The sequence below is a fragment of the Ovis canadensis genome, chromosome 1, assembly GCF_042477335.2.
Source record: "Ovis canadensis isolate MfBH-ARS-UI-01 breed Bighorn chromosome 1, ARS-UI_OviCan_v2, whole genome shotgun sequence".
Taxonomy (NCBI): domain Eukaryota; kingdom Metazoa; phylum Chordata; class Mammalia; order Artiodactyla; family Bovidae; genus Ovis; species Ovis canadensis.
The window spans coordinates 102,328,383-102,356,182 of NC_091245.1; the positions used below are offsets into that span (position 1 = coordinate 102,328,383).

General features: G+C 43.8%; 1 long non-coding RNA gene across 2 annotated transcripts; it reads left to right on the plus strand.

Moving 5' to 3' along the window:
* The first annotated feature begins 1,019 nt into the window (after nucleotides 1-1,019).
* On the plus strand, nucleotides 1,020-21,506 carry LOC138432819 (uncharacterized). Of its 2 annotated transcripts, none has more exons than XR_011254004.1 (4): nucleotides 1,020-1,150; nucleotides 1,525-1,650; nucleotides 4,353-4,660; nucleotides 19,980-21,506. It is a non-coding gene; the product is annotated as an uncharacterized lncRNA (long non-coding RNA). The 2 variants fall into 2 exon arrangements; XR_011253999.1 differs by lacking the exon at nucleotides 19,980-21,506 and adding an exon at nucleotides 8,863-9,210.
* The last annotated feature ends 6,294 nt before the right edge of the window (nucleotides 21,507-27,800 follow it).

Here is a 27,800-nt window from a genome sequence, read left to right on the forward strand (position 1 = left end):
TGGTGGCTCAGACAGTAAAGAATCTGCCTGCAATGCAAGAGACCCAGGTACCATCCCTTGAAAATTCCCTGGAAAGGGGAATGGCAACCCACTCCAATATTCTTGCCTGGAGAAGTCCATGGACAGAGGAGCCTGGCAGGCTACAGTCCACGGGGTCTCAAAGAGTTGGATAGGACCAAGCAATTAACACACACACTCTTTAAATGAAACACTGCCTAAGTAGAGCGGAATGAAGTAGATGACTTTTCAAACCCTTCTAGGTCTCTTAACATAATTCCATTGTCTATTGCAGTGGTTTTGCAGACATTTTTTTGACAACACACAGCAAGAAATATATTCTACTTCTTGATCTGGTACATGCAAACATGATACTGGTTTCATGAAAGAATACTGACTCTTAGTACATAATGTTTTTCTACTCTTTTACTCGGGCTCCTTCCTTCCTTCCCCTTTCTTTCTCCCTCCCTTCCTCTCTAAAATTCCTTGCCAAACTGATTTTTGCCACTTATAATCTTAAAAAATACAGGCCTACTGGGTTTTTCTAATCACTACATATTTCTGCAGGTGAGTTTACCCATCCCGAATATGGATAGAATTCAGCCAACTTCCCAGGACAGCAGTTTCTAGGTTTGACTTTGGTCTCTAGGATATTTAATAAGTCATTCCCAGGGGATCTTGTTTTCTCTATAGCTGAAGGTAAGGATTTAGGAGCCTGGGGGAAGAAGGGATTCAGATGAGAATCAACAGAAGGAACTGCAAGGTCTGAAGACAAGAACCATTCATCTGGTACAATATATTTTGTTAATTTAAGAAAAACTCTTATCTTAAATATTTAGCATCATCAAGCACCTTTTACAGTTAACCCAGCAAACAAAGCTCTGGCTTGGAGGCCCAATCATTTATTTTCACTGAAAAGAGACCTCTTTTCTAAAAGCCAGGTCCCATCCCCCGCCCCCAGAGCCCCGACCCCTCCCAGGCCTCGGGTAACTTTTCCCTCCAGTTTGGTGGAAGGTTACATTAGAAGAAAATAGTCCCTACCGTCTAGAAACTTTTCAGGGGAAAAGAGGGCGTTTGACGTGTGGGTGGGTGTGCGGAAAGCGCCAGCAGGAGCAGCGGGAGCGGCGAACGCCGGGGGCTGGGCTGCAAACGGGTGCGGAGGCGCCAGCGGCGGGGGCGGGACGGGGCGGGGGTAGCGAGGCGGGGCGCAGGGGAGACGTAGCCCTGAACTCTCCCAAAGGGCAGTGGCTGCCGGCTCTCCTCGGTTGAGCGGTCTCTGCCCGCGAGGGGGCGCTGGCGGCCGGGGAGTTAAGGATGGGGCCTTGGCCTCCCGAACCCAGTGAGTGGCTTGGGTTGTCAAGACTCGTCTTTTTTTTGATAATTTCTTTTTGTCATGATGGTCTTTTGGCCTCCGACTCCGTGAAGGGAGCCATATTAAGAGTGCAGAAGAGGTGACCTGGAGGAAAAATTAAAAGGCGACTTTTAAACATAGAGTTTTTCTTTCTTTTCTCTCTCAAATTAATTTAGATGTAAATTACATTTGGAAAGATCAGGCTGCAAGGCTCTCATTTACCCTCACCAGATACTTAGAATAAGATTTCGGTGTGATAGTAATTTTGCCAGTGGAGGCCGACTCCCCAAAACATCACCCTGGTAAGTAATGAACATTTCCATGGGTTATGACTTTGAGGTTTTGTTTTACTCCATTCTAATACATGGCCTTTCTAAAAGTGCTTAGATCATAACTCAGCCCAGGTTTAATTAAAGTTATTTTTGAAAAATCTCGATGGGTAGGTAATTTACCTAGCTTCTCATTCAGATTGAGGAAATTTTGCTTAATTGCTGCATGCATTTCTAAGTATCTTTTGCCATGCTGTTCTTAGTGTGGATGGAAGACAGTCTCTCTCTTTCCTGGTTGGTATGTCAACAAACATTTAAGGAGTGTTTAGTTCAGAATACTGTTGGGTATTAAGCATTAAATGATCTGATATACCTGTCAATTTCATCAGAAACAGCATTTATGTATACATATAGTCTATCGGGCTTCCCAGGTGGCACAGTGGTAAAGAATCCGCCTGCCAGTCCAGGAGATGCAAGAGTTGCAGGTTTGATACTTAGGTCGGGAAGATCCCTGGAGAAGGAAATGGCAACCCACTCCAGTATTCATGCGCAAAGGAGCCTGGAAGACTACAGTCCATGAGGTCAAAAAGAGTCAGATGCGACTGAATGCACACACACATACACACACACACTCACACTCACACATCTATACCATGCTATACACCAGAACACACACACACACGTCTATACCACGCTATACACCAGAAATCTTTGTGAAATGTAGACTCAAATTAGAGACCTTGTTTTATTTTGCAATGAAATGGAGTTAATCTCATTGCAGTGTTGTGTAGATTTTAAGATACCTAGGATATAATAGGGACTCATTAACTGATAACTATTTATTATTTATCTAGATATGCTCCAAAGTGCTTTGCTCATGGCAAACAGTAAATACTGGTTGAATGAATGAACATGGCATGTTCCTTACTATATACGTAGGGAAAACACCAGGATGGGGATCCAGTAGTGCAATGACGTCATCAATGAAGCTTAGCGTGGAGGTGTCTGCCCTAAAGCCCTTTCACCAGATGCAGGCTCTCTTGACCTTGGAATGTGGATTACTTAAAATTTTAGGGGGAAAAAAATGGGTGCCTACTTGACTAGTAGGCCCTCGCCTCTTGTTAGTATGGAGCTTGAGAAGTTTTCTTAAATGTGGAAAAGCTAAGCTCACTTGACACAAATCAGGGGGAAGAAAGGTTTCTACAAGTTATTCAAGTTATTCATGTCAAAAGCGATTAGTGGGCCCCAGCTTCCATTACATCATTCACTGGGAGAGTGTAGGCTGGGAGCTCTGCAAGTCACATGATTCCATGGAGGAATTAAGGCTGAATTTTCTTTTGTGTTTCTGCCCTTAGCTATATTCAGTAGTAAGCATGTTTGGAAAGGTTAAAACAGAACATGGAGCTCTAGTTTATTTTAATGCTGTCAGACTGCTAAGCAGTGGAAACTTGCTGAAGAGATTTACCAAGCTGTTTCCTTAAAGACTTTAGTGAATTAATTAAAAGGATTCTGAGAGATACAACATGCCAGACCCCTACTGGCTCATAAAATTGTTCTTTCTGATTGATGTGACTTGACAGCTAAGCACAGCGCATGTAAAGCTGCAGGGGAATAAAACAAGAGTAGTGCTGATGTGTTCAAAAGACATGTGAGTGTTCCGCTTGAATTGGCTGTGACCACAGAGTCAGCTGGACACTGTGCTCGTTTCCTTTGGCTCAAGTACCCGAGCTCCGTAGCAGCTCAGATTTGGCAAGGTGCTCAACCACTGAGTGAAAATCAAGTCACAGCTTCAGAAGAGATTCACAGATGGCGATGTGTAGGTATTCTGTTTCATGTTTTAGTCATTGCCTTTAGAGTGCCTGCTTTAAGGTGGTACTCGGTTACGGAACCATGCCTGCGCCACGGTCTCCAGAGGGACTGAGCCACAGGTGAACTGTGTTCTTTAGTAGACAAATATCTCAGACAAGCAGATGGGTCGCAGAAGTATTCTAAAGTTTTTAGCCAAATTCTGGGCAATGTTGGGTCTAACTGATTTAGAAAACACATTCTTTTTCAGCCAACAGTGAAGCCAAGATTGTTAACAATATGATCCAACACTGAAAGCCTTCATCATTAATACATACCTGCAGTCAGAATTTGAATGTGACCTGGCCAAATATATTTACTCATTGAATGCTTATTTAAATAAGTGGTAGGCCTTGGAGATACCTCAGTTCTTATATTCTCTCATAGTGCTGTTTAGTAGGAGCATAATGTGAGCCATATAAATAATTTAAAATTTTCTGGTAGCCACATAAAGACATTAAAAAGAAACCAATCACATTAATTTTAATAATGTATTTTATGTCCACCAACTATATAGATATCATTTTAATATGTAGCAATATAGAAATCATTAATATTTGCATTCTTTATTCTGAATTGTTTTCTAATTCAGTGTGTGTTTTACACTTAGAGCACATCTCACATTGCACTGCTCAGATTCCACATATGACGAGTGATGTTGGGCATCCCAAGTCTAGAGGGAAACACAGAGGAGTAAAAAGGTAATTTCAGTAAGACGTAATAAAGGCAATGATGAGAGAAGTGTAAGGTACAATGAGAACACATAGAAAGGGCTTAGTTCCTTTCGTCTTCCACCTGAAATTTCCATACTTTTCTCTGCTCCTCTGTATTCTTCCTGCCACCATGCCAATCCAAGCTGGCATCATCTCTTTCCTTGATTTCCCCAACAGCCTCCAAAATTGTCTGCCTGCATTCACCCACGGCCCTCTCTGCAGCTACAGTGGTCTTTTGAAAATGACCGTGTGGGACTTCCCTGGTGGTCCAGTGGCTAAGAATCTGACTGCCAGTGCAGGAGACATGGGTTCGATCCCTGGTCTGGGAAGATACCACGTGCTGCAGAGCAACTGAGCCCCGGCACTGCAGCTGTTGAAGCCTGCTCACCTACAGCCTGTGCTCCGCAACGAAGAGCAGCCGCTGCTCACAGCTAGAGAAAGCCTGTGCACAGCCGGAAAGACCCAGCGTGGCCAAAAATAAAGAAGTAAGTACTTTTGAAAAATGTCCATCTGATAATATCATTCCCCTGCTGCAAACCTTAACTGTATGATGAACGCACGTTGAACAGGTGTGGAATGATGGATATAAAACCCCCGGCACAAGGCTTCTGCTCACTGGTTGGTTCTCCCATCTCCCTTTCGCTGTCTTGTTTCTGTCCTTTCCCTCCCTGGCTCTGGAAAAGCCATCTGCCTCTCACTTCCTCTCATCACTTCTTAGTCCCTTATCATTTGACTTTTCTTTTTTCTTTCTTGCTTTCCTCTTTCCTTTTTTTTCCTCTCTCTCTCATGCTTTAGTTTATTACAGTATAGAATTTAAACAGGCGTAAATTTTAGTGCTGTAGGGAGTTCCCTGGTGACCTAGTGGTTAGGATTCTGGTCGCGATTCTGGACTTTCACTACCGTGGCCTGGGATCAGTCCCTGGTCAGAGAACTGAGATCCCATCACACAAGCTTCACAGCACAACTGACAAAAACAGACAAAGAAATGTGTGCTGTAGTTATGTACTTCAAGTTCTTCATTTTATTTGTTTATTTGCTACTCGGCATGTGAGATCTTGGGCTTCCCGGGTGGCGCTAGTGGTAAAGAACCCGCCTGCCAGTGCAGGAGACATAAGAGACACAGGTTCAATCCCTGGGTCAGGAAGATCCCTTGGAGGAGGGCATGGCAACCCACTCCTGTATTCTTGCCTGGAGAATCCCACGGACAGAGGAGCCTGGCAGGGTATAGTCCATAGAGTCGCAAAAAGCTGGACACGACTGAAGTGACTTAGTGCAAATGCACTCTTGTGAGGTCTTAGTTCCCTGACCAGGGAATGAACCTATGCCCCTGCACTGGAAGCGAAGTGTCAACCACTAGACCATCAAGGAAGTCCCAAGTCTTCATTTTAAAACTTAGAAGAGATTGACCTTGTATCAGGATTAAATTAATATGCTTTTTATTTCAGCATGGCCTTCAGTTAACTCTTCTTATAGGGAACTTCTGTAGACGCAAACGTATTCTCTCCTGGGAGGAAAGCAATCTCCTTTCATGTTTTGAGAGGAGAAAATGATGCAGCTATATACACAGTATCCTCCTCTAGTGATTTGGAACAAGTCAGAAGGAGAACCCAGGTACCTGCCCGTAGCTGTGCCTTTCTTAGGTAGATGGCTGCTGCCTTCTGGCAGTAGGGCAGTGAGGCAAGTTAATTATTCAGTGTCAGTGGAGGTAAATAAATAAATGAATTACCTAATTAAATAAACCTTCAGGGTGCTAAAAGCTGGCAGTTTCCTTAACCACACACTTTTTTTTTTTGAGAACCAGTTCTCTTGTATGAAGGAACAGCCAACCCAGGCATATGGGCTCTTCCCTTTTACCTCTGAGAAAGTGGATTTATGACCGTCTGTACTCATCTCTCTGTTTATGTCTCTGACATAGGCCACTCTGCCAGTTGCAAGCGCTCTTTCTACCTCCACTGAGCACATGGAGAGATTCTGCCATTACAAAAGGAAGTGTTGGTTGCTCAGTCGTGCCCGACTCTTTGCAACCCCATGGACTGCAGCCCTCTGTCCATGAGATTTCCCAGGCAAGGATACTGGAGTGGGTTGCCATTTCCTTCTCTAGGGGATCTTCCCAACCCAGGAATAGAACCCAGGTCTCCTGCATTGCAGGCAGATTCTTTACCAGCTGAGCTACAAGGGAAGCCCCTACAAAAGGAAAGAAAGTTATAATTCAAGAAGGACTTCCTGGGCTTCCCTGGTGGTCCAGTGGTTAAGAATTTGCCTAGCAATGCAGGGGACAAGGGCTCGATTGCTGGTCCGGGAGGACCCCACACGCCGCAACTACTGAGCCCACACGCCCTAGAGCTGTGCTCCACGACAAGAGAAGCTGCAGCAACAAGAAGTTCATGCGCCACAACTGGAGAGAGGCCTCACACCATAACTAGTGGAATTCCACATGGAGCAACAAACACTCAGGGCAGGCATAAACAAATAGATATTAAAATTAAAGACAAAGAAAGGACTTCCTGCTGTCAAGGCATGACAAACACTAACACAAAACAAGTGAGGGAAAATCTTAGCTGAGAAAAGATGTCTCTGTTATAGAAAACACCCCACCTCACCCCCTTCCCCCATCCCAAGCTTAGCTTGAGCCCTACTCCCAGAAAGGCTTGGGCGTTCAGAGTCAGAATCAGCAAGCTTTTGTTGAATAGACAGATACTGCATACAAGGCAGTCCCATGTACTTCTTTCTACTACACCCATTTAATATTTGAACATAAGAGAAACCCTCCAACTTTTTCCTAAATGGAATTTTATTTTGAAATGAGATCCTGCAGCATGAGGACCAACTACAGAAATAATTTAGTGTTAAGGGACCTCCACAGCCTGAAGCATTTTTCCTGACTTGGACCATGTTCCATGCACATCCAGAGGCTATACCACATCCTACACTAACAGCTTGTTCTTAACCTCCCACTTCAAAGATTTACTGAGAATTTCTTTCTGAGCAGAACTACTCTTGTGAAAGAAATAGTAGAAGCATGCTGTGTTAGTTAGGATAATTGCTATAATAGAAAGATCCAAGTAAAGGACATAGCTCACATACAGTAGTTTATTTCTTGCTTCTAGGGTTATATAACTTTTGAACTGTGGTGTTGGAGAGAACTCTTGAGAGTCCCTTGGACTGCAAGGAGATAAAATCAGTCAATCCTTAAGGAAATCAGTCTTGAATATTCATTGGAAGGACTGATGCTGAAGCTGAAACTCCAATACTTTGGCCACCTGATGTGAAGAACTGGCTCATTGGAAAAAGACCCTGATGCTGGGAGATATTGAAGGCAGGAGAAGAGGGTAACAGAGGATGAGTCTGTTGGATGGCATCATGGACTTGATGGACATGAGTTTGAGCAAGCTCTGGGAGTGGGTGATGGACAGGGAGGCCTGGCGTGCTGCAGTCCATGGGGTCTCAGTCAGATATGACTGAGCGACTGAACTGAGGGCTGCAGAGCAACACTCCTCCATGCAGCCATTTAGGAACCCAGGTTACTGAAAGCCTGCAAAAGGCGTGGAGGAAACACCTAGGAGGTTTTTATGAATCTAGAAGTAGGGCTGTTGTCGTTTTTTTTGCTAAGTCATGTCTGACTTGGCGATCCCATGGACTGTAGCCCACCAGGCTCTTCTTGTCCACAGGATTTCCGAGGCAAGAATACTGGAGTGGGTTGCCAAAGAAAATTTTCATATATAGAGAGGACTGAGCCCCCAGGATGAGGGTGAGCAATGTGGAGCATATCCATCCTACTTTCATTCACCCTGGAGACCACTGACGGCCATTGGCATTAGTTACCATCCAGAAGGATGTGACGGCTAAGGCCTGAAGGAAAACTGTTGTGTTTATTGACTGTTCATCTCTCACACTCAAACTTTTCTTTCCATTCTCCCAACTATGTCTTAATTCATCATTTCCTTTTTTTAAAAAAATATGTATGTATTTGGGGGCACTTGGTCTCAGCCGCTGCTCACAGGGTCTCTGATCTTTGTTGTAGCAATTGGGATCTTCAGCTGCAGCATGCTCAATCTTTTAGTTGTGGCATGCAAACTCTTAGTTGCAACATGTGGAATCTAGTTCCTTGACCAGGAATCGAACCCAGGCTCCCTGCGTTAAGAGCTTGGAGTCTTAACCACTGGACCACCAGAGAAATCCCCAGTTCATCATTTCTTAAACTACGTAAATAGCCTCCTAACAGAGGCCCCTACCTCTGTCCTCACGCACCTCATCCCCATCTAACATGTGACTCTCACCATCTTATGCTTCAATAGTTCCTTGTCACTCACAGGCTTGAGTCAACTTCCGTGATAAAAATCCCATCAGGACATTCACATTCCAGTCCCTTCCTACCTCTTAGATCTCATCTCTTGGCATTGCGCCCTGGGCATTCTGTGTCCAGCTTTGTCTTCCCGGCATACTCTAGGTACTGACGTGCCTCCTTGCCCGGGATGTGCCATCCTTCCTGGGATGTGCATCCTTCCTGGGATGTGCATCCTTCCTGGGCCCACTCCCACCTGTCCATCAATTCTCTCTTTAATGTCACTCCATCGGTGAAACCTTTCTTGATTCTCCTCAGCTTGGTGATGCACCCCTTCTTCAGAAGAATCGTAATTGATTGGTAAAGAATAGTTATCTCTCTAAAAAATGTATTTTTCTCCCTTAGACTACTAAGTGAGGCCCTAGAACGTGTGTTTTCATTGTGTATCTCAAGCGCTTCATGTGGTTTCTGATGAAGTGTTGGTGTTCAGTGAAGATTCGTCAAGTGAATGAATGAATGGTTTTTAACATTTGGATCGTTTAAGGATGAAGATGCTCGTTCTTGTCTGTCACCCACCCAAGAATAAAGGGTTTGGAACTTCCCTGATGATTCAGTAACTAAGACTTCGTGCTCTCAATACAGGGGACTCTGGTTCAATCCCTGGTCAGGGACATCCCATATGCCACAACTGAAAATCACACATGCCACAACAAAGACCTGGCACAGCCAAAAAAAGAAAGAAGAAAAAGAAAAGAATAAAGGGTGTGAGGAAGATAGGACAGGAAGTTGACACAAAACCAGAAGAAATGAAAGTTGGATCTCAGAAGACTGTCGAATGAGAGGACTCTGACATGTCAGTGTGTAGGGTTGGATGGGACATCTCAATGCTGTGAGAGAGGAGACTGCTCATCAGTACCCAATCTTTCATGCCTCCTTACTAACAGAGAGCCCTTATATTATTCAAAGTGTCAGTAAGCCTAGCTTATTGGAGGGGGTTTCTTGGAACAACTTTGAAAGATGGCTGACTTCGCTGGGAGGTCTTCCCTTTCCCTCAGCCTCATTTCTGCTCCTTAGAATGGATGTGGTATCTGCAGCTGCAAATCTTGTTACCAGGAGACAACCCTGAGGATGGAAGCCATGGGCTAAGGAGAGCAGAATAGAGACGTAGAAGGAGCCTGAGTCCCTGATAGGATGGAGTCACCCCACTGGGCCTGCCATGCCTATTTTGAACTTCTTCCCCATAGGAGAGAACTAAAGTTTCAATTTGTTTAAATCACTCTTACTCACATTTTCGGTTTTATGTGAAAGTGAAGTGAAAGTGTTACTTGCTCAGTTGTGTCTGACTCTTTGTGACCCTATGGATAGTAGCCCGCCAGGCTCCTCTGTGCACAGATTTTCCAGGCAAGAATACTGGAGTGGGTTGCCATTCCCTTCTCCAGGGGATCTTCCCGACCCAGGGATCAAACCTGAGTCTCCTGCATTGCAGGCAGATTCTTTACCATCTGAGCCACCAGGGAAGCCCAAACTAATCCCAGCTGATACAGAGGAGATATTTACAGAGTCCTCATACATCACATATTTCATGCATGTTACCGCTATAAAGGATAGTGCTATAAAGGTTAGCCAGCTTGCTCCTTGTCCAGCTGTGTGTTATTGGGAAAGTTACTTCACCACTCTGCGCTTCAGTTTCCTCATCTGTAAGATGAAGACAACACAATAATAGCACCTCCTCATAGAGTTATGAAGACTGGAGAGTTCCTGTATGTAAAATGCTTAGAACTGTGCTTGGCGTATAGTCAGTGCCTACTGTTGCATGCATGCTTAATCACATCCGACTCTGTGACCCTATGGACTGTAGCCCACCAGGCTTCTCTGTCCATGGGATTTTCCAGGTAAGAATACTGAATTGGGTTGCCATTTCCTTCTCCAGGGGATCTTCCTGACCCAGGGATAGCACCTTCATCTCCTGTGTTGGCAGGCGGATTCTTTACCACTGAGCCACCAGGGAAGCTGGTGCCTACTCTTAGCAATTGCCATATTAGCAATAACATAATCACATTCAGATGCCTGACTGTAGCTCAGAAAACTTCAGTAACTTGTCTAAGGTGACACAGTAAGTGGTAGAGCCAAGCTGCAAACACAGGCCTACATGAATCTTAAAACTCTGCATTTCTCCGTGCACTTTGGAAGGACCCAATGTGGGTAGGCTGCGGGGTGGAGGGCAGGAGACTGGATAGATGAATGAAATCCTGCCTTTTGCTCCGTGTGACCTTGAGTCTTCCCCATGGAGCCAACATCCATCTCTCCATCTTGTGGCCACAGGATTCACTGAGGTCTTGATAGAAGTGACGTGGAGTCCAGTGGGGAGAGCTAAAGCCAGCCAAGGGCTTAGCTGAGCCAACCATGGGAGGAAGATGGGGAATTTAAGGAGAAGGAAGGCAGCAAGCAAGTTCAAGGGAAGCATGCTCAGCCTGACTTCCCAGTCCCAAGTCCCCATCCTTAGATCTAAGAGTGTCAGCCTCCCATAAAAGTGAGGCTCAGGAAACTCTAGGCAGTTGATAAGACCTTCTTAAGCATGATATATGGGGCTCTCAAGAGAAGAAATGGAAGATATAATCCCCTCAAGGAACTGGTCATACAATTATCCATTTAAGCAATCAATCAGCAGACAAAACTGTATATGGTTAAGGGCATGACTCTTTAATAGAAAACAGAATTGTATATGGTTTATTTGTCTGAAAGTGAAAGTCATTCAGTCATGTCCGACTGTTTGTGACCCCATGGACAATACAGTCCAATGGAACTCTGCAGGCCAGAATACTGGAGTGAGTCACTGTTCTCTTCTCTGTGGGATATTCCCAATCCAGGGATTGAACCCAGGTCTCCTGCATTGCAAGTGGATTCTTTACCAGCTAAGCCACCAGGGAAATTGGACTGGGTGTGAATTCTGTCTCTCCAATTTGCTGTGTGACCTTGAGCAACTTATTTAACGTCTCTGTGCTCCGGTTTCCACTTCTAAAAGAAGGGAGATAATACCACCTGGTCATTAAGTTCTCATGGCAGGAATACTAGAGTGGTCATGATCATGGTATCCAGTCCCATCACTTCATGGCAAATAGATGGGGAAAAAGTGGAAGCAGTGACAGATTTTATTTTCTTGGGCTCCACAATCACTGCAAACAGTGACTGCAACCATGAAATTAAAAGATACTTGCTCCTTGGAATGAAAACTATGACAAACCTAGACAGCATATTAAAAAGGAAAGATATCACTTTGCTGACAAAAATTCATGTAGTCATGGCTTTTCAAGTAGTCATGTATGGGTGTGAAAGTTGGACTATAAAGAAGGGCTGAGCACTAAACTGATGCCTTCGAATTGTGGTGCTAGAGAAGACTCTTGAGAGTCCCTTGGATGGCAAGGAGATCAAACCAGTCAATCCTAAAGGAAATCAATCCTGAATATTCACTGGAAGGACTATGCTGAAGCTGAAGCTCCAATACTTTGGCCGCATGATGCAAAGAGCCCAATTATTGGAAAAGACTCTGATGCTGGGAAAGATTGAAGGCAAAAGGAGAAGAGGGCAGCAGAGGATGAGATGGTTAGCACCACCACCTCAATGGACATAAATCTGAGCAAACTCCAGGAGAGAGTGAAGGACAGGGAAGCTTGGTGTGCTGCAGTCCATGGCGTTGCAGAATCAGACACAATTTAGCAACTGAACAATAATACCACCTGGGCTTCCTAGGTGGCGCTAGTGGTAAAGAATCCTCTTGCAATGCAGTTGGCCAGGTTGGATGCCTAGGTCAGGAAGATCCCCTGGAGGAAGAAATGCAACCCACTGCAGTATTCTTGCCTGAAAATTTCAGAAACAGAGGAGCCTGGCGGGCTACAGTCCAAGTGGCCACAAGGAACACACACGCATAATACCACCTACTTTATAAGATCATCATGAAGATTAAATGAGGTAATATATGTAAAAGAATAGCGTCTGACATATAGTATAAATGCATAGTGTGAAAGTCACTCGGTTGTGTCCGACTCTTGATGACCCCATGGACTACACACACACTCCATGGAATTCTCCAGGTCAGAATACTGAAGTGGGAAGCCATGCCCTTCTCCAGAAGATCTTCCCAACCCAGGGATCAAACCCAGGTCTTTCACACTGTGGGAGGATTCTTTACCAGTTGAGCCACCAGGGAAGTCCATAAACACGTGTTGTTTAAATAAATATATACAATTCGAGAGTTATGGATAACATATAAATGAAACACTCCTTTTGTAGTTTAGCGCCATAAAAATTCAAAAACAGGAAAAATCATAGGAGAAAAGAAATTTCACTATTTTAGTGGAACCCAATAATGGACAGAGATGTGGGCTGGATCCAGGCAAAAGTATGGAGGCAGAAACTGGCATGGTCAATGCTACGGATGAGGTGGGGGTGAGAAGGGATGGTCAGACAGTAGAACTGGGGAATAGGGAGGGAGAAGGTTGAGGTCTGATTACATAAGACTCTGAAAGCTAGATTTGCTTTACTGGGCAATGACGAGTGGTTGGAACATTTCATGATGAATGTGGCCTATCTGGAAGATTCATCTGGCAGATGAAGATTGGAGAAGAGAAAATTAGAAGGAAGAACAATTAGGAGGCAGTTACAAAAATTCTGGCTTGAGGCAGTGAGAACCTAATTTAATATTGCATTAGACATGGAGGAGATGAGGGGAAATTTTGAGGTATATGGTTTTATTTATTCTTTTAATTTTTATTTTATATTGAAGCATAGTTGATTAACAATGTGTTAGTTTCAGGTGTGGAGAAGGCAATGGCACCCCACTCCAGTACTCTTGCCTGGAAAATCCCACGGACGGAGGAGCCTGGTAGGCTGCAGTCCATGGTGTTGCAAAGAGTTGGACACGACTGAGCGACTTCTTTCACTTTTTACTTTCATGCATTGGAGAAGGAGATGGCAACCCACTCCAGTGTTCTTGCCTGGAGAATCCCAGGGATGGCAGAGCCTGGTGGGCTGCTGTCTATGGGGTCGCACAGGGTCAGACACGACTGAAGCGACTTAGCAGGAGCAGCAGTTTCAGGTGTATATCAAAGTGATTCAGTTATACATATACATGTGTCTATTCCTTTTCAATTTTTTCCCCATTTAGGTTATTATAGAATATTCAGTGGAGTTCCTGTGCTATACGGTCAGTCTTTGTTGGTTGAGATATATGGTTTTTAATTTATTTTCAAAAAAATAAAGGTAAGTTATACTTAAAGTTGATCTTCCCTGGTGGCTCAGCTGGTAAAAAATCTGGCTGCAATGCAGGAGACCCCAGTTCAATTCCTGGGTAGGCAAGTTCCCTTGGAGAAGGGATAGGCTACCCATTCCAGTATTCTTGGGCTTCCCTGGTGGCTCAGATGGTAAAGAATCTGCCTGCAATGCAGGAGACCTGGGTTTGATCCCTGGGTTGGGAAGGTTTTCTGGAGGAGGGCATGGCAACCCACTCCAGTATTCTTGCCTGGAGAATCCCCATGGGGAGAGGAGCCTGGTGGGCTACAGTCCATGGGATCACAGAGATTCACACATGACTGAGAGACTTAGCACAGCACAGGACAGCATACTTAGAGTTAAAAAAATCGAATAGTACATAAAGGCGTAAAATGAAAAACAAAATCTCCCTTCTCTTCCTCACCTCCAGTCTAGCTTCACAAAGGCAACCACTTTTAACAGTTTCTTGTGTATCTCAGAAGAGTTTTAAGCACATAGCTGTCAATAAACAGTTGACTCTCTTTTTTTCAAGGTTACGTTCTATAATGTTGCTTCCAACACTGAATTAGCAAATACCATTGCTCCTGGGGGGAAATACAGGGTAGGTTCTTGCAAGCCTCTGATCAGAACATTTTCAACTAATAAATTCATAACCTTGTTTTGTGTTTCTGTTGAAAGACACCTTCTTTAATAACTATTGTTTCGTTAACTCGTGACTAACAGCCTTCTAAATCCTGCCTGAAGCAAGCTTATTTAACACCTGTTTTCTCTGTAGGGCACAGCTCAGCCTTCTTGCACCTGGAGGCGCTTAAGCACTACCGTTGGGGGCCACTGAACAGTGAAATCACCAACAAAAACCAACCTGAAAACCACACAGCTCTGAACAGACCGTGAACAGGACACTTGGCAGGATGAGAGCTGAGACAAGAGGCGGAGTGTTGCCCTGTTGGGCCTCAGCTGTCCCATGACTCAGATTTGTTGTTGCTCTGGACTTGTCTGGGAATGACCATGAAAACCTTATGAGCACTGATTGGGGAATTACAGATAAATTTTAGTAAGTAGGCAAATTGACAAATACAGAACTTACAAGTCATGAGGATGAACCAAAGGTAGAGAGAGGACCAGTTTCTCAACCATGTGACTTGTCCAGTCATACAGATTGTATTCGGAAGGGCCTTGAGCTTGGTTTAATGCTCTGCTGCTGTTATTGTCCTGAAGTTCCTAACTTAAAAGCAAAAATTATTGTTGATTTACAATATTGTGTTAGTTTCAAATATACAGCAAACTGATTTGGTTATGTATATACTATACATAATTTTATATAAAATAAAATTAATAAAATATTTATTTTATATAAAAACAGATTATTTTCCATTATAGGTTATTATAAGATATAAAATATAGTTCCCTGTGCTATACAGTGAACCCTTGTTGCTTGTTTTTATCTATTTTATATATGGTAATGTGTATCTGTTAATCCCATACTCCTAATTTATCCCTTCCCCCTACCTTGAAATTCTTAACTTTTGAACAAGAGGCCTCATGTCATTTTCACTTTGCACTAGGTTACAAATTATGTAGCTGGTCTTGTCTTTATGTTTGTGTATGCATATTTAATTGCATGAATGAGATCATATTATAAATACCCTTTTTTCCTTCTTATAGTTTTCTTTTTTAAAAACTCAATCTTCGGTGGTATTTTTATATAGACATATATAAATCTACTTTCATCCTTTTAACATCTGTGGTGTAGATGTATCATGATTTATTTTTCAAGTCTCCAGTTACTTTGGACAATACTTTGTTTATGAATTTTTGCTTTTAGGAATTATGCCAAAAGAACTACCCTTGTTAAACACACACACGCTTTGGCATATCATCCAATTATATTCATACACTAAACTAGCAGTAGAATTGCTGCTAGATTGAAGTATATTTGTATTTCAAATAATGATCATTATTGCCTTGTTGCTCTCTAAAAAGTTTGTACCAGTTCTTACTCATACCAAGAACATTTGAGAATTTATGTTCTTAAATACAGCTTGCCAACTTCACAAATTTCCAAACTTAAAAAAATTTGTCAATCTGGGCTTTCCTGGTGGCTCAGTGGTAAAGAATGGAAGATCCCTTGGAGAAGGAAATGGCAACCCACTCCAGTATTCTTGCCTGGGAAATCCCATGGAGAGAGAAGCCGGCTGGGTTACAGTCCATGGAGTCACAAAAGAGTTGGATATAACTTATTGACCAAACAATACCGTTCTAAAAAAATAATAATGGAAAAAAAAATTTGCCAATCTCATCAGCTGAAGAGGTATTTTGAGCTTCCCTGGTGGCTCAGTGGTAAAGAATCTGCCTGCAATGCAGGAGACCCGGGTTCAATCCCTGGGTTGAGAAGATCCCCTGGAGAAGGAAATGGCAACCCACTCCAGTATTCTTGCCTGGCGAATTCCATGAACAGAGGAGCCTGGCTGGCTACAGTCCATGGGGTTGCAAAGAAACATGACTGAGCAGCTGACAAACGAAAGAGGTGTTTTGTAGTTATTTTAATTTGCATGTATTTAATCATGTGTGAAGCTGCACATTTTTTCGCATGTTTATTAATCATTTTTTCTCTGTTTTTGCATCTCCTATTGCTATCCTTTCTTCATTTTCCTATTAGGTTGTCTTTGTACTTTGTATAAATTAAAGAAATGAACCCTTTGCTTGTTATAATAATTATAAATAATCCTGACTTATGAGTCGCTTGCTTTTATTTGCAGCATTGTTTTTTCCAAAACAGAAATGAAGATTTTTGTGTTATACACTGAAACTTCTGGATGAGAGATATTTTAAATTTCAAACAGGGAATTCCCTGGTGGTCCACTGATTAGGACTCTGCGCTTTCACTGCTGGGGTCTGGGGGGAGCTAAGATCCTGCCAGCTGAGTGGTATAACCAAAAAAAAAAAAACCTTTCTTAATCAATATTACTTGATGATAGCTCAGATGTAAAGGGCCTGGGAAAGGAAGACATCAAAAGACAACAGCAATGTTTCTAGATTTGGGGAATAATAATAGTGTCTTTACCAGGTTTCTCCGACAGGAGTTCTCTCAGTGATAGGTCCTTCACCACGAGCTTAGGGAGCTGAAGTTTCAAAATCAAGAGTTCATTAGAGTTTACTGCTTTTATTTTTTAATAAATGATTTAGGAATAATTTTAGATTTACAGAAAAGTTGCAAAGATAGTAAGTAAGAGATGGTTCTCAGATACCCTATGCCCAATTTTCCCTATTATTAACATATTACATTAACATGGTGTATTTATAGCAATCAATGAGCCAATATTGACACATTGCTATTGACAAAGTCCATACTTTCTTCAGATTCCCTTGGTTTTTAGTCTCATATCTTTTTTCTATTCCAGGATACCATTGGTAATGTCTTTTTTAGCTTCTTATTGGCTGTGACAATTGAGTTTCCTGATTTTTGTCACTGTCATTCCACATCAATTCACTCATGGGAGCAAAATCCTATCTGAGCTAGCCGTCCCAGGATAGAGGATCAGCAAATAACTGACTCTAGATTCCTATCTTCCCTCTCTTCCTGCTTCAAATCCCCCTTTTCTGAGGCGCTCAGCCACCCTCCGCTTCCTCTGCATTCGCTCCAGTACCCTGCACATTCCTTCTTTGTCCTCTGACTTCAACCTAGTATTGATTAAGTCTTCCTTTGAAATCAAAGACTGTTTTCTAGACTCCTTTCCCTAAGATTAGGATTAACCCCCACATCTTCCCATAAATTTGCTTTATTTATTTATATAATTGTTTGTTTGTTTATCCCCTGAATCAGGGTAGCTGGCTAGTTTTCTTAGCAGCTAGTCTCTGGTACAATTCTAAGCCTGGAGTTGCTCCTGATACCGGAGAGAAGGAGGACTATAATTAGCTGCTACTGCTGCTGCTGCTAAGTCGCTTCAGTCGTGTCCGACTCTGTGCAACCCCATAGATGGCAGCCCACCAGGCTCCCCGGTCCCTGGGACTCTCCAGGCAAGGACACTGGAGTGGGTTGCCATTTCCTTCTCCAATGTATGAAAGTGAACAGTGAAAGTGAAGTCACTCAGTCGTGTCCGACTCTTCGTGACCCCCATGGACTGCAGCCTCCGTCCATGGGATTTTCCAGGCAAGAATACTGGAGTGGGGTGCCATTGCCTTCTCCACTATAATTAGCAGAGTCAGGGAGGTTGGGAAGGAGAACCGGTTACTGGGGAATTTAGCGCACCTGGTTTGTATGTGTCCTAAGTAAAGGTGAGATGCACAAGTGCAGACATCCTGGAGCAATTTAGAAATACAGATTTCGTACGCTGATGAGAGGTCAGTGTTTAAAAGAGAGCTTGGAGACATGTTGTCTACTTTTGGAGGTGTCAGTAGGAAGCATGAGAGTGAGAGAGAAGAGTGGGGGCAGAGGAAAAGACCTTGCCCACAGTCAGGAGATGGGGAAGACACTCCCACGTAGGAGGCAGGGGAGGAGCTGGAGTCGTAGATTACGGACAGACCGTTGGTGTAGGAACCCAAGGAGGAAGGAATATGGAACACTAGGAAGCCATTCAGTGTAGGGAGGACTAAGAAAAGTCTTCAGTTTCTGAACTCACCTGCAGAGGAGGGACGAGAGGATTTGGAACCCTCGCATAAAATAAAGTGCTTGACTCAGACATAGTAAACAGAAAGGAAAGAAAGAAGACAGCAGCTTCAATCTGCAAAAGAATGGGGCTAAATTTCTCCTATACATCTTCAGGTCATAAGGAAGGTATCACAGGGACGAATTATTGAAGATGATAGAGAAGAAAGGGAGGTTAGTGGAAATAAGATTCTAGCTTTCAGTTGTCCTACTTCACTTAAGACGTCAACTCATGAAAGGCAGGGGTTTCTGTCTGGTTTGACTTCTTTAATATTCCAGAAGCCTAAAACAGTGTCTGGTACCTAATGGGTTTTCAATAAATATTGCTGAATGGTGGAAAGGAACAGAAATTATTAAGTCTAGACACTAAGAGGAGAGGCTGGTTTTAGAATGAACGATAGATAAATATCTCTTCCTCTGAGACCATGAGGAAAACTGAAGAGCCAGAGGGGAAGAAGGAACTTATACCTGAGGCCCTAAACTGAATAATAAGGTACCCGATGATGATGGACTGCAGGAGAGCAGATCTGGCAGGGCACTGAGGGCAAAAATCCCTTCCTGCTCCCATGCAGGGAAGCCAAGAACTGGCCTGGGACACCAGCTGGGCACTCTTCCCAGCCCTTGCATTCCAGCCGAGTACCCTGCACAGTGAAGAAAGGGGGCTGACAGTGCAGTGACATGATTTAGGTTAATGAACTACTGACCGTCTGCCAAGTGGGTGGGAAGTTGTTTTTGTCAGCCTGCTTCTATGGAAAAAAATTTTTATGAATGATTCATCTTGTCTCATTACTCAAGAGCACAAATTGATAACAAGAGTTTAAAATCTAGGGAGAACATAGCTACCTCCACCCTATCCCACAGCCCAGTTTTTGGTGGATGCGTACATTCACCCTCTCACCTTCTTGATTATGAGGATTTCACAGACGTGTGTGTGTATGTATATATATATATAGTCAAATTGTATATTTATATGTGCGCAGTTCACTGTGTGTCAATTATACCTCAATCAAGCTGTTTAGAAAAAGGGAAACAGAATCTTACATGTAAAATTATTTCAATCACAGAGTTTGGATTATATATAACATATATATACACAAATACATACACAGGGCTTCCCTGGTGGCTCAGATGGTAAAGAATCTGCATGCAGTGTAGGAGACCCAGGTTTGATCCCTGGGTCAGGAAGATCCCCTGGAGAAGGGAATGGCAACCCACTCCTGTATTCTTGCCTGGAGAATCCCATGGACCAAGGAGCCTGGCAGGCTACAATTCCTGGGGTCACAAAGAGTCAGACACGACTGAGTGACTAACACACACATATATACATACATATATATATATATATATTTACTTGCATATATAAATTCATCTAATTTATCTTTCCAATCCAAGAGAAAGTCATTTTGAAATAAATTATTTGAGGGGAAAATAAAGGTCAATCTAGGGAGACAAGATACAAAGAGAACACTGTAAGATTTCCAGCCACATCCCAGGATAAACTAAGGAATTCCTTCTCTCAGGGGGAAGACTGAAAAGGAGAAAGAAAGTTTTTGGTTAGCTGGGGGTGAGAGTGTTGTGTTCTTTTTGTAAACTGTTTGTAATTCTTCTTGAGGTCATGCTCTCCTTTTGAAGACCCTCTCTTCCACAGCCTGGAGAGAAAGATGGCTTTTTCCTAGGAAGGCCTGTTGCTCTGCCATTCTGCTGCTGCCAAGGGTCACATTTCTGCATCCTCCTGATACACTACAGAACTCGAGAGACACCGGTACGACTCACCACATAGATGGATCTGGGGCCTCAGCAGTGAACCAAATCCTGGCTGAGGCCAGTTTACTTTAAACTTTTCTGAAGAGGTTTTGTAAATCATTTCCAAAGGAATTAAATTTAATCGAGTAAGGCTGAAATTACTCCCACTGTGGTCTCTGCCATCACCTGGCAGTCTTAGGGTTTTTATGCCAGACAGTATGCCTGAAATAGTGCTGGGTGCTGTTCTTATCCCTAAAGAGGCAGGCTTGGTTCTTGATCTCAACTTGAAATTCAGAAAGCCTAGAGAATAAAAATCCCTGGGGTGAGGGTAACAAATCAATATTTACTTTGTGAGTTGGAACTTGTCTGCTTAATAAAGCTCGTTCATAAGTGAGGAGGGTTAAACATCACCTCACTTCCTGAACTAACAGGCCCCCCAATTCACCAAAAATCTCCAAAGGACTAGAGGGAAAAGAGCCAAGTGTGCTAGTAATTGCTGTCTAATCCTTCAGGCTGTGCCTCCAAAGCCAGTTCCTGCTTTTGGTCAGATCAGTCCCCAAAACTTGTCACCATCATGATGCCCTTTAAAAACTGTCTTCATAGCACTTACCAGTGTTTTGTCAATTCCTTTATCTGTTTATTTTCTGTCTCTCCTACACTGGAAGAGAATCTCCATGGGAGCAGGGATCTTACCTCCTGTTTTCGACATTGTATTGCCACAATCAGGTAGTGTAATGGCTTCCCCAAAATGGGCTTCCCTTGTGGCTCAGTGGTAAAGAACTTGCCTGACAATGCAGGAGATGCAGGTTTGATCCCTGGTTGGGAATGTTAGGTTGTTAGAATAGGAAAAAGGAGTCCAAAATGGTGGTGGCTGAAAGACAAAATGGGCTTCCCTTGTGGCTCAGTGGTAAAGAATCTGCCTGCAATGCAGGAGACCCGGGTTCGATCCCTGGGTTGGGAAGATCCCCTGGAGAAGGAAATGGCAACCCACTCCAGTATTCTGGCCTGGAAAATCTCATGGACAGAGGAACCTGGTGGATTGCAGTCCATGGGGTCGCAAAGAGTCGGGCACAACTGAGCGACTAACACACACACACACACACACACACACACAAAAGACAAAAAGAGGAAAAAGTCCTTGAAAAGGGAGCAAAGGAAAAATTTATGGACCCAGAATGGGAACCTCAGGTGAAATAAACACTCCCTCTTCCTGATCATTGATAGGTGTTACGCTAGTCTTAATTTGCAAAGGGCAGGCTCAGGGGGTGGAGACAAAAGGTATAAAAAGAGGGAGCCAAGACAGGCTGAGGCCTTTCCTTCCAGGGTTGGCCTGCCCTCATGCCTCCGGGGTGTATTATCCTTTGTTTGCCAAATAAAACTCTGAGCTGTAACCCTGGTCCTTCGTTTCAAATCTTTGTTGTGGCAAGACTGAACAGAGGAAAGCATGCACTCTGCCGAGTGCAGGGAAGATCCCCTAGAAAAGGAAATGGCAACCCACTCCAGTATTCTTGCCTGGAAAATCCCATGGACAGAGGAACCTGGTGGGCTACAGTCCGTGGGGTTGAAAAGAGTCAACCATGACTGAGCGCGCATGCACACACACACACGCAAGTCCCAGGGGGAGTGATGGGCAGGGTTCTTTCCTCGCCTGTCTTGTTCAGTACTGTATATCTGCAGTCCAAGGGTCGCAAAAGAGTTTGATGCAAACTTAGTGACTGAACAACAAACAAAAGACGGCCACGTCCAAATTCTAGGACCTCCTGAGTATGCTACCTCAGGTCATTAAAGGGACTTTGCAGATTTAAGTTAAGGATGGGGAGTTAAAAGTAGGGAGAATATCCTGCATTTTCCAAGTGGGTCCAATGTAATCACAAGGGTCTTTATAAGAGGGAAAGAGGATCAGTGTCAGAGGAGATAAGACAACAGAAGCAGCTAATCAAAAGTGGGAGAGGGACTGGCAGGTGCTGTGCTGCTGGCTTTGAAGAGGGAGGAAGGGGCCACGAGCTAAAGAGTGTAGACAGCTCCTAGACGCTGGAAAAGACAGGGAAATAGATTCTCTACTAGCCTTTAGAAGGAGTACAGTCCTGTGACAACATGATTTTAGGATTTCTAATCTCTAGAACTGTAAGATGATAAATTTGTTTGTTTTAAGCTGTTAAATTTGTGCTAATTTGTTACAGCACCCACGGAAAACTAACATAAATGATACCTGATGCATAACAGACTCTTAACAAACATTTATGGGTTGACCAACTTCCTCATATATGAGATCCCAGCCAACAATACAAACAATACTTTGCAAACTTCATGGTGGTGTATAATAGCCAAGTGTGTTCATAATCCTAAATTCATTTTATTTTCACAATTATTCTTATGTTACAGACAGGGAAATTAAAACTCAGTTGTCCAAATTCCCATAGGTTTTAAGAGGCAGAAAGTAGACTCAGAACCAACATTCTTATTTTCTCCTTATTTTTGTGTAATCTATAAACAATGTTAACAGTAAAGGACAGGTTGTTAAAAATTCATTTGCAATCCTATTATTCTAATAGATCAATCAGTTTTATTTTTCTATGTTTTCTTCCAGGTTTTATCTATGTAAATGTAAAAAATCTTTGTAATTATAGTATGTGATATATACATATGTAGTTTTAATTTTTCCTTGTTAATATATTTTACTGCCTGTGTGTATTGGTTTGGGTCTTTTGGGAAACAGATGCTAAGACAAAGTTAACCATAGAAGAAGTTTATTGGGGATGATACCTGAGAAAGATACAGAGCGAGGAAGCAGGATTGGGCGAGGAGAATCCCAAATCATGGTGCAGCTCTGACAATCTCAGCAGGCCCAGCAGGGAGGTCTGGGACAAAGATGGCCAGTGAGAGGAGTCTATGGTGCAGAAGCTCCATGAAGCTAAAGCTCTAATACCTTGGCCAACTGATGTGAAGAGCTGACTCACTGGAAAACACCCTGATGCTGGGAAAAATTGAAGGCAGGAGAAGAAGGGGATAACAGGATGAGATGGTTGGATGGCATTACTGACTCAATGGACACGAGTTTGAGCAAGCTCCAGGAGATGGTGAAGGACAGGGAAGCCTGGCGTGCTGGAGTCCATGGGGGTGCAAAGATGCGGACATGACTGAGCAACTGAGCAACATGGAGCAGAAATGGCCAGTCCTGGTACCCACATTGGGCTCAGTCATTCCTGGGGGCTGCCTGGGAAGAATCTGGTCTCAACCTGAATATAATAATGAATCCCCCTTTGCTCTCAGCCATTACCTCTACTGGTCTCAGTGGCTTACCCAGTGGCACAGCCCAAACCCCAGCCCCTGAGGGGTGTGAGGTACCTTCTCAGGTCAAAATTGCTACATTTGTCCATTCAAGGTCAAAACTAGGCAAGATGTGCCCGGGTGGGTCACTGCACATATTCCTCCCTGCCCAAACTGGGTAGTAGCAGGTTACCTCTTCCCTAATCAGGGCCAATGACCCCCAGACAACATGGTCATTTCTCTTCTTGCTTGCTGCTCCCTGTGTACAAGGAATCCAAAGTGACCAGGTGGCAGCCATAGCATGAAACTCAATGTTACCCTTCTGGGAAAAATATAACCCTCTGGGGATTAGAACCGCAAACCCTGCAGAGCCCAGAGTTGTAGAAACAGTCAGTGCAAAGTCCCCAGTGAGTCACTGAGAGTGATGGTGATTGGGTGCTATTGTCTGAATGTTTTAGTCCCTCCAAAATTCATAGGTTGAAATCCTCATGCCCGGTATGATGGTGTTAGGAGGAGGGGTCTTTGGGAGGTGAGTAGGTCAGGAGGGTAGAGCCCTCATGCATGGTATTAAGTGTCCTTATTAAAGAAGTCCAAGAGAGACACCTCCTTGCTTCTATGTGAGCACACAGTGAAAAGACAGACATCTAAGAATCAGGAAGCCCTTACCAAATACTGAGATCCTGGGTTTCCCAGACTTCTGAATCATGAGAAATAAATGTTGTTTATTAGCTACCTGATATGTGGCATTTTATTGTAACAGTGTGAACTAAGATTTTGGGGCTACTCCTTTCCTGCTCTGGGCCCCATTCAGAGCTGGCAGTTTTTTGTCACCCAGTATGTGGGCCAGAGCACTATTCCTAGTGTGGAAAGCATTGTCTTCACAAGCTGAAGAGGCCTCCCAGGTCTCTGATCCCTTCTTTGCGATAAGGCATGGAAGATGAAGCAGTATGTCTTTTCCTTTGGAAGGGATGTCCTGGCATGTCTCTCCAACACTGGAATCTTAAGAACTTGACTGATGCGGTAGGCCCCTGCATTTCTGTAGGGATTATCTTCCACGCTGTAGCATGCATGTGTCTTCCCGAGGCTTTTAGAGCTGTGCCAGCTCTTCTTGCTCATCCTGACCAATTGGCGTGATGTCATCAATGCAGTAGACCAAAGGGTGCTCCGCAGGATGTCCACACAGTCCACATTGCTTCTGACTAGACAGAGTGGATCCACAGGACCCTGGACTTTGACTGGGACTCTACTTACCACCTGACTCACACAGGGTCCCACCCCAGCAGTGGGGTAAGGATGATGCTTTGGGTCTCCAGGGGTCAATGTCAACTGAGATTCTGTGTCCCACAGTCCTCAATATACCAGGGGGTTCTTTCCAATCTTTACAGTCACCTGAGTAAATAGTCATAAGTCCCTTTCTGGAAAGACTGGGGAATCACTACAATATATACGTACTGTGGTGTTGCCAGTCTTGGAGACATGGATATCTCTTTAATCAGTGAATTCTGGGTCTGGAAACTGACTAAGGCTGGGGAACTAGATAAGAGATCATCATTTCTTTTTATTTACTGGGACCTCCATCTTGAGTTTCTGCTCATCTATGTTTGCTTTCTTTTGATTACATATATTCAGTAATACCCTTGTTTTGACTGCCCCTAGGGATGCCATGTTCTATTAGCCATCTACACAACTCCTTGTGTCAAGCTCCTGGGCTGTCACTATGACCTTGCTAGTCATTAGGATCATTATAACCCCCAGCCTACTGGCAGTTAAATGTTGCCACTTGGCCTCTATTGCTTTGGGACCCCATTATCCCTGTTGTTGTTGGAGAGCCAGACTGTGACAGCATCTTCTCTTGCTAGCTCTGGTTTGCAGAAGAAAACTGTCACGTGAGTGTATGTTCCTCGGTTCTTTGTCTCTTCACAACAAAGATTTGGAGCGATGGACATTAAAGACCTCGGTGCGTCACAGCTCTTGGGTCTTGGACAAACCGTGTTATAGCTCTTAGGCAAATCACTGTTATAGCTCTATTTTATTTAGAAGATAGCAGGAGAATCCATCCTTGAAGCGTGAGGGCATGCCAACCCAAAGACTTGAAGAGAAGAGAGTGGAGAAGCACGTGGGAGAGGGGGAGAGAGAGAGAAAGAGCGCACGCATGCAGGAGAGGAAGAGAGAGAGAGAGAGCACACGCACGCGGGAGAGAAACAGAGAGAGAGCGCGCTTTGGCTCCTCCTTTTATATGTTTTTGCCTCCGCCTGGGCCTGCCCTATGCAAATTGGGCTTAGCCAGGAGCGCTGTTCGTTCTACCTGAAGTCTTCACTCTGGCCTTTGGACCTTCTTTTGTTCTATTTTCGTGGGCTTTTCCCTTCCTTGTCTTTTAGCCACCGCCATTTTGGACTCCTTTTCCCTATTCTACCTACCTAACAAAAAACCAACACCGAGCTTCTTAGTAATGCGTGACTCCTCTCACCAGCACATTCCTGATGGCACTGGTAAAGGGACTGTTCTAGCCCACTCCAGTATTCATGCCTGGAGAATCCCATGGACAGAGGAACCTGGTGGGCTACAGTCCATGGGGTCACAAAGAGTCTGACATGACTGAAGTGAATTAGCATCCACGTAGACCTTCCATGGAACATCCTTTGGTAGGGTTTTTGGCCTCTTATCATTGACTCTGGCATGATCATTTCACTGAGCCATTTAATCCTTTCTTCCCCCAATTGCTGTGGCAATCCAGGCAACTGAACTTCACTCAGCAAAGGTTATCACATCCTCCATGTTCCTAGGAGCCACTGAGGCAGGTCCTTAAGAGGAAGTTAAATTCTATCGCAGGAGAGGGGCGGGGTGGTCCCAGTCAATAAGCTCTTCTTTACCCAGTCTTGTATTGCAGCCCCTTGATTAAGCACCATCAAAAATCCAATTCTATAGATATTCCCCAACTCTCACAGTTCATATTGGTCAGTTGTCACAGCTACTTTGGGGGTGTGTCCTTTTTTTCCCTCATCAGGACCAGTATGTTCCCACTGGACTATGCTGTAACTTAACCCTAATAAGATCCTGGCAGTCAAGAGAGGAGGTGGAGACAAATTCTGAGGGCATGGGGGTGGAGGTGGCGGGAGGCCTCTGCAGTATCTTTCCACATGGAGGGAATGCTAGGTCCTAATAGGAAAGGGTGGGCCCCCTCTTAAGGCACTGAGGAGTTCAGAAGCTTGTAGGGAGTCAAAAATCTTTGAGGGAACCCCCTAGATACCTCCATTCAGTGTGTCAGGGTCCTGGGTTTTCCTAACTAGGATCCTGACCTTGAGTACAGATCTGCCTCCCAGAACTCTCAAGTCCTGAGTTTGGTCTTCAGCATTTTTTCTTTTTTCTTTCCTCCCCCACTGCAATAGATAAGGGCCTCTTTGTAACCCATCAAAGAGGCTCTCTGGCCTTCACAGTCAATTTTCAATGTTTGGTAACTGCTCTCAGCTTTTCATTATCTTTTGGCAGGGCTCAACACTACTTAATAACAGTCAGCCCATTCCATTGTCCTTGGATTCACTGCTATCCCTCCGCCTACCACATATGTCCAAATTGTTGCACCATAGGAATATTTTCCTGCTTCACCATCAGTGAAAGTTTTAGCAATTGGATCGCCTTCTTGTCTCAGAGACTATCTATCTGTACCCCCACAAACTATCCAGGAGGGGTTCTTTTTTTAAGGTTCAGTGAGGCAAAATGGCAAAATGGTTGTCTGAGGAGGCCTTACAAATAGCTGTGAAAAGAAGAGAAGCCAAAGGCAAAGGAGAAAAGGAAAGATAAACCCATCTGAATGCAGAGTTCCAAAGAATAGCAAGGAGAGATAAGAAAGCCTTCCTCAGTGATCAGGGCAAAGAAATAGAGGAAAACAATAGAATGGGAAAGACTAGAGATCTCTTCAAGGAAATCAGAGATACCAAGGGAACATTTCATGCAAAGATGGGCACAATAAAGGACAGAAATCGTAAGGACCTAACAGAAGCAGAAGATATTAAGAAGAGGTGGCAAGAATACACAGAAGAACTATATGAAAGAGATCTTCACAACCCATATAATCATGATGGTATGATCATTCACCTAGAGTCAGACATCCCAGAATGTGAAGTCTTGTGGGCCTTAGGAAGCATCACTACGAACAAAGCTAGTGGAGGTGATGGAATTCCAGTTGAGCTATCTCAAATCCTAAAAGATGATGCTGTGAAAGTGCTGCACTCAATATGCCAGCACATTTGGAAAACTCAGCAGTGGCCACAGGACCAGAAAAGGTCAGTTTTCATTCCCATCACGAAGAATGCTCAAACTACCACACAACTGCACTCATCTCAACTTACTACTTTACGTTAGTAAAGTAATGCTCAAAATTCTCCAAGCCAGGCTTCAATAGTACATGAACCGTGAACTTCCAGAT